This window comes from Myotis davidii, unplaced genomic scaffold (genome assembly GCF_000327345.1).
Source record: "Myotis davidii unplaced genomic scaffold, ASM32734v1 scaffold550, whole genome shotgun sequence".
In the NCBI taxonomy this organism is placed as follows: Eukaryota; Metazoa; Chordata; class Mammalia; order Chiroptera; family Vespertilionidae; genus Myotis; species Myotis davidii.
The window spans coordinates 521,475-528,507 of NW_006282082.1; positions in this window are offsets into that span (position 1 = coordinate 521,475).

Here is a 7,033-nt window from a genome sequence, read left to right on the forward strand (position 1 = left end):
CTCTTATTCAATATAGTACTGAAAGTTCTAACGACAGTAATCAGAAAAGAAGAAGAAATAAAAGGCATCTAAATTTAAAAAGAGGAAGTAAAAGTGTCATTACTTGCAGATGATATATTTTACATAGAAAATCCTATAGACTCTACCATAAAAACTACTAGATCTAATAAATAAATTCAGCAAAATAGTAGGACATAAAATTAATATTGAGAAATTAGTAGCATTTTTATACACCAATAATGAACTATCAGAAAGAGAAATAAAAAAATCCCATTTACTATTGCAATAAAAAATAAAGTATCTAGGAATAAATTTAATCAAGGAGATAAAAGACCTATACTTACAAAATTATAAAATACTGAAGAAATTGAGGAAGATAGAAGTAGAAACATATATCATGTTCATGGATAGACAAAATTAACATCATTAAAATGTCCATACTACCCAAAGCAATATACTGATTCAACGCAATTCCCATTAAAATACCACCAGCATATTTCACAGACCTAGAACAAACACTCAAAAAGTTTATATTGAACCAAAAAGACCAACCTCAGCACTCTAGAGAAAGAAGAACAAAGTTTGAGATATCACAATACCTGATATCAGACTATTCTACAAGACTATAGTAATCCAAACAGCCTGGTACTGCATAAGAACAGGCATATGGATCAATGGAACAGAATAGAGCCCAGAAATAAACCAACACCTTCATGGTCAATTAATATTTGACAAAGGAGGCAAGAACGTACAATGAGGTAAAGATAGTCTATTCAATAAATAGTGTTGGAAAAATTGGACAAATATATGCAAAAATGAAATTAGACCACTTACACCATACACATTAATAAATGCAATATAGATATAAGCCTTAAATGTGAACTGTGAAACTATAAAAATCCTAGAAGAAAACATAGGCAGTAAAATTGCAGACATTTCTCATAACAATATTTTTGCCAATTTATCTCCTCATGTAAGGGAAACAAAGTAGAGAATAAACAACTGGGAATACATCAAACTAAAAAGCTTTTGCATAGCAAAAGAAACCACTAACAAAATGAAGTGACCCATTGAATGGGAGAACATATTTGCCAACAATATATGCCATAAGGGGTTAATTTCCAAAATATATACATAACTTATACAACTCAACTCCAAGAAGACAAACAATCAAATTATAAAAATGGGCAAAGGACCTAATAGGTAATTTTCCAAAGAGGACATACAGTTGGCCAATAAACATATGAAAAAAATGCTCAATGTCAGTAATCATCAGAGGATGCATATTAAGACCATGATGAGCTATCACTTCATGCCTGTGGGAATGGCTGTCATCAATAAATCAACAAACAACAAGTGCCGGTGAGGATATGGAGAAAAAGGAACCCTTGTGCGTTGTTGGTGGGAATGCAGACTGGTGCTGCCACTATAAAAAACAGTATGGAGTTTCCTCAAAAAATTAAATATAGAACTCCCATTTGACCCAGTGATCCCACTTCTGGGAATATATCTGAGAAATCTGAAACACTAATTTGAAAGAATATGTGAATCCTTATGTTCACTGCAGTGTTATTAACAACAGCCAAGATCTGGAAACAGCCCAAATGCCCATCAGTAGATGAGTGCATAAAATCCTATGGTATATTTATACAATGTAATATTATTACCTTTTGGGACAGCATGGATGGACCTGGAAATTATTATGCTAAGTGAAATATGCCAGTTATATAAAGACAAATACCATATGGTCTCACTTATATGTGGAATCTAATGAGCCACTTAAACAGGAATAAAACAGAAACAGAGGCATGGCTACATGGAACAGACTGACAGCTGACAGAGTGGAAGGGCTTTGGGGGACAGGATGAAAGAAGGTGAAGAGATTAGAAAAAAAAGTCTATATAACAGACATGGACAGCAATGCGGTGATAGCCAGAAGGAAAGGGGAGTTGGCAGTTGGTGGAGGTAGGCAAAGTGTGGAAAATAGGGACAGGGGGATGTCACTTGATGCAGTGTGCAGATGATGTTTTACTGAGTTGTACACTTGAACCCTCTGTGGTTTTGGGAACCAATGTCACCCCAACAAATTCAATAAAAAGAGGGTCTCTTCTCTCTCTCTCTCTCTCTCTCTCTCTCTCTCTCTCTCTCTCTCCCTCCCCCCTCTGTTCCTCTCTGCAAAATCAATAAAAGACAATCCCTTGCCCATGTTCCTCACATCCTCCTGTACACCTGGAAGGTGGTGGGTTTGATCTCTAGTCAGGGTGCCTGTGGGAGACAACAGATTAATATTTTTCTCTCACATTGATGTTCTTCTCTCTCTCTCTCTCTCTCTCTCTCTCTCTCTCTCTCTCTCTCATCAATAATGAAAAGAGGCCATCACCAGGCCTCCCCTATCTGTAGATGTGGGAGTGGAGATAGAATCATGACTTTTCATCCCATGCAGTACCTAGCAACATAAAACAATGTGCCTGGCAGCAGACGGGAGCCCTTTCTGGCAACTCTGAACCCTATTTTTCTGTACTTTCTCCCAAAATTAGAGAAGCTCAGGGCCTTACACCCATCTACCCACCTCCCCTCATACACACACACTTGGCCAGGACCTACTCTCCAAACCAACTGTAAGCCACCTTTGTGACATCCTATGACCAGTACAGAGGACTGACTTAAGCAGCTGGTTGGCCCACAACAATAGAATTCTGAGGACAGTGTATATTGGGCATACCTGCAGTGACCAAAGGCATTTCTGACTCTGGTGTTCAGTGATAAGATCCCGGTAGCAAACGCAGCAGCTCCATGACTAGTCAGAGTATCAATGAGGTGGAAGAAGCCAGGCTGGCCTCATCAGAGATTATAGTGCTACCAATAGGGATCCAATATGATATATCCCGGGATCTAGATATGGGTCCTAGGGAGGCTTGGGAGAGACACAGGGACCAAGTGGGGAGCAAAGATGCAAGATCACAAAACAACCAGCAACCACAGGACCCAAATCAAGGCACCACCAACGTGGAAGGAAACAATCTTCTTTCTGGGCTGTCCTTCCTAAGAAAGCTTTGAAGGATAGTGGAAGACAACACCCTCATGCCTGTGCACTGGAATGAAGGCGGAGACAACGTGATCATTGAAAAGTATCTTTTCCAGAGTGAAGTTCTTTGCCTTCCGGGCGCAGATAAGATCTTTGAATCAAACAGCCTGAAGACTTTCATCCCCCTGATGAACCTCTATGGATTCATCAAAATATGCCCAAGTTTCCTCTCCAGGGAACAAAATTATGGAAACGTAGAAAGTCCTCCCATTTCTCATGTAATCTGTTACCGGAACATCTTCCTAATAGACCAAAAAGAATGATATAATGAAAGGGTTTCATTTCAGGGGATAACTTTTTTTCACATGAGACTCTATCAAATGATAAGAAAGTGTAGATATTCATATGAAACTATAAGCCCCTTAGAGATAACATGCAGGGATGACTAAAGACTCTGAGAGGCCCGTTAAAGTCAAATAGTTATATTTTTCCCCAAAATGACTAAAGTGATTCATTTTATTTCAGATCTACTGCAATTCCAGCTTTCAAAGAGACAAGCCTTGGTTCATGGAGAACTTTAAGACAAAAGGTAATCAGATGACTTCTGCTTGGCCAGGAGCCTGTGCAACACCTCCAAAGAGAAGGAAGCAGCTAACCCCTAAAAGACACTCCTCACAGATTCACCCCAAGGAAGGCACCAGAGAATATGACCAAAAGGCCCAGAGGAAAGCCCCGGATGCTTGGGGACCCAGGAGCATCTGGTCATTCAAGTTTTTGGGTCTTCAGTTCACGAACAAACAGTGCCAGGGGAATCCAGTGCCCCAGTGAGCCAGGTGGCCCAAGTGGGGAGGGCACATCTAGGAATGTCATGTCTGTGCCCATAGCTACTCCCAGAACCAATGGTACATGGGTCCTGTCTACCAGACCCCCAAATTATCTACTATATGATTTGGTGATGTGTTTATACAACACATGCTATTCCCTCCTGATGGCTGCCCTTTCAGTCATGTCCCCACTCAAGGAGGAGGATGAGGGCTCCTCAGATTACAAGAGTGTACTCTGTGAGCCGGTTAAGGACAACATAGGCCCCTAAGCTCACAGGTGACAGAAAACAACCACCACTTTGAAACCACAAATCCATGGTAGTAAATAAACAACCCAATGATAATTCTTTAATTGGCATATGTTCCCCTTATTCTCTGCCCAAGTTTATATGTTAACCAGATTCTGTGATTTGAAAGCAAGTGATTCTGTAAAGGGAAATCTTCCCTAGGTGATGTGTGTGGGAGTTAGATGGTTAATGCCCAGAGAAGGATGCTTGCCAACTCTGGTGCAGCAAAGGGAAGAGGAACACAGTGTGTGGTGATTTGGTGCCATGTTTTGTCAAAAGCACAGATAGATTACTGTCTATATACCTGGCAATTTCATTAGGAGCCCACTGGTAACTGCTACACAACTGTAGTGCTGGCTTGGAGTAGCGTCTGAGCCAGCCCCAACAATGGGAGGGAGTAGGGGCAAAGGTGGTATTTGTCTCTTGGGTGCTAGTTTTGAGTGCCACAAGTGTGGAGGGGAGATGAAACAGAACAGATAAATAATGGCTCATGAATTAACTCAACTTTCATTCAAGTGGAATGTGGCTTCTATTCTACTGTTGTACTTCACTGAAGCAAAAGTATACTGAAACATCTGGTTTCCACTTTCTGCCTTAATTTATTATAAACTTATTCTTATGGGTGGTACTATTGATCTTCCTTTCAATACTGTAATTTCAAAATGAGATATAAAATTTTGAATTTGAATGACATTTGAAAAGTAGTGTATTCTAAAGTGATTTTCTTCTAATACATAGGCTATAATATTAAAGACTTTATTCTTTGAGTAGATGTTAATAGTTCTGTTACCATGGAACATTTATTCTTTTAATTTCATGTAAATTTAAATTTTATGATGTTTGCTTCTCCAAGATTATATAACCTTTTTTATTATTGAAAAGAATCACAATTATGCAAATGATTATATCCAAGGAGACAAGCAGCAATTAACTGTGAAAGACAGGCTGTTACTGTAAGAATTGTATTCACACTGAAATGGAATCAGGCTTTTCTTAAAATAACTGTTTAATAAGAAAATTCAGTTAGTACAGATTTTAAAGCCAAACAATTCGTTGAGAGAAGTCAGTACTCTTGCCATAATAGTTTTGCATTTTAATATTTTAATATTAAATTAATTTAACATTAATTTAATATTTTAATATAGTTTTCTTTTACTCTAGTGTGCTTTTAGCTCCTGGCATTAAAAAAATTAGACTGCTTCAGCAAGTAAGAAATATGTACAGAAAAAAATCTCACTCAGGCTTATATAACTTAAACCTAACTACTCAGTCTGGCTATTAAGAAAACTGGGTAATAATGTCCATTTTAAAGATTTTTAAAGACCTAAATGTTCTTTGTTTTTATTTATAGCTTCTCTAAAATTAAAACTAGTTTTCATTATGATTCTTCAACATGTACTTAGCTGGAATTTCCCTTGGGCCTACTCTTAGGTAGTAAATTGCACACAGAGTGAAGGGCTTTTACTCCTTTAAGTGCTGAGGCTTCCTTTACTGCATTTCTTTTGCTGCTGTCAACAATCACAAGGGTCAAAGAAGACTTCAAGGTGGTGTAATAACATACTACTTAAAAGCAAAGATTATTTTAAAACCCAACAAATGTGGGTTCAAATCCTGCTACTTCCTCTTATTAACTCTGTGGCTTTGGGCAAATGACTTAACCTCTTTGAGTCTTAGTGTGTCCATTTGCATAAAGGCTTTAAGAATAGAACCTCCTTCATGAAAATTAACTGAGTTAATCCAGGTTTAGCACAGTGTCCAGCACATAGTAAGTACTCAGTGTGACAACTGCTATTATTATCACTTGCCTTATTATTGAGTAGTCTATACTCTGGAGAACTGAATCTAAGAAAGGAACATTCTAGTAGCATTCTTTGGTACAAAGCAGAGATGGAGTAAAGTACTAAAGTTTGCACTCAGACTGAACTTCTTAATCTGATTGCTCATGTTCAGATGGTGATTTCTCACATTTGCAAGGGAGAAAAAGAGAAAGAATTCATGGACACAGACAACAGTATGGGGGCGGAAGGGATGGTTGGAGGTGGAAGAGGGATAGGGGGATAAATGATGATGGAAAAAAAGGAATTTAAAGGTTTTTTTGTTTAAATACATATATTTAAAGTATTACATATGTCTCCTTTTTCCTTGATTGACCCACCCCCGCCACTCCCACCCCCAAGAGTAAGCTCCCTTGGTCCCGGTGTCTGTGTCCATTTATGCTAACATGGATGCAAAGAAGTCCTTTGGTTGATCTCTAACTCCCCCTCCCCTGCCATGTGTCTCTGGATCTATTTTTGTTCATCAGTTTATGTTGATCATTATGTCCCACATATAACTGAGACCATGTGATATTTATCTTTCTCCGACTGGCTTATTTCACTTAGCATAATGCTCTCCAGTTACATCCAAGCTGTTGAAAATGGTAAAAGTTTCTTCTTTTTTATAGTGGCCCATTATTCCATCGTGTAGATGTACCACAGTTTTCTAATCCACTCATCTGCTGATGGACACTTAGGCTGTTTCCAAATCTTAGCTATTGTAAATTGTGCTGCTATGAACATAAGGGTGCATATATCCTTTCTGATTGGTGTTTCTGGTTTCTTGGGATATATTCCTAGAAGTGGGATCACTGGGTCAAATGGGAGTTCCATTTTTAATTTTTTGAGGAAATTCCATACTATTCTCCACAGTGGCTGCACCAGTCTGCATTCCTTCCAGCAGTGCATGTGGGTTCTTGTTTCACCACATCCTCACCAGCACTTGTCATTTGTTGATTTGTTGATAGCCATTCTGACAGGTGTGAGATGGTATCTCATTGTTATTTTGATTTGCAACTCTTGGATGATTAGTGACTTTGAGCATGTTTTCATATGTCTCTTGGCTTTCCTTATATCTTCTTT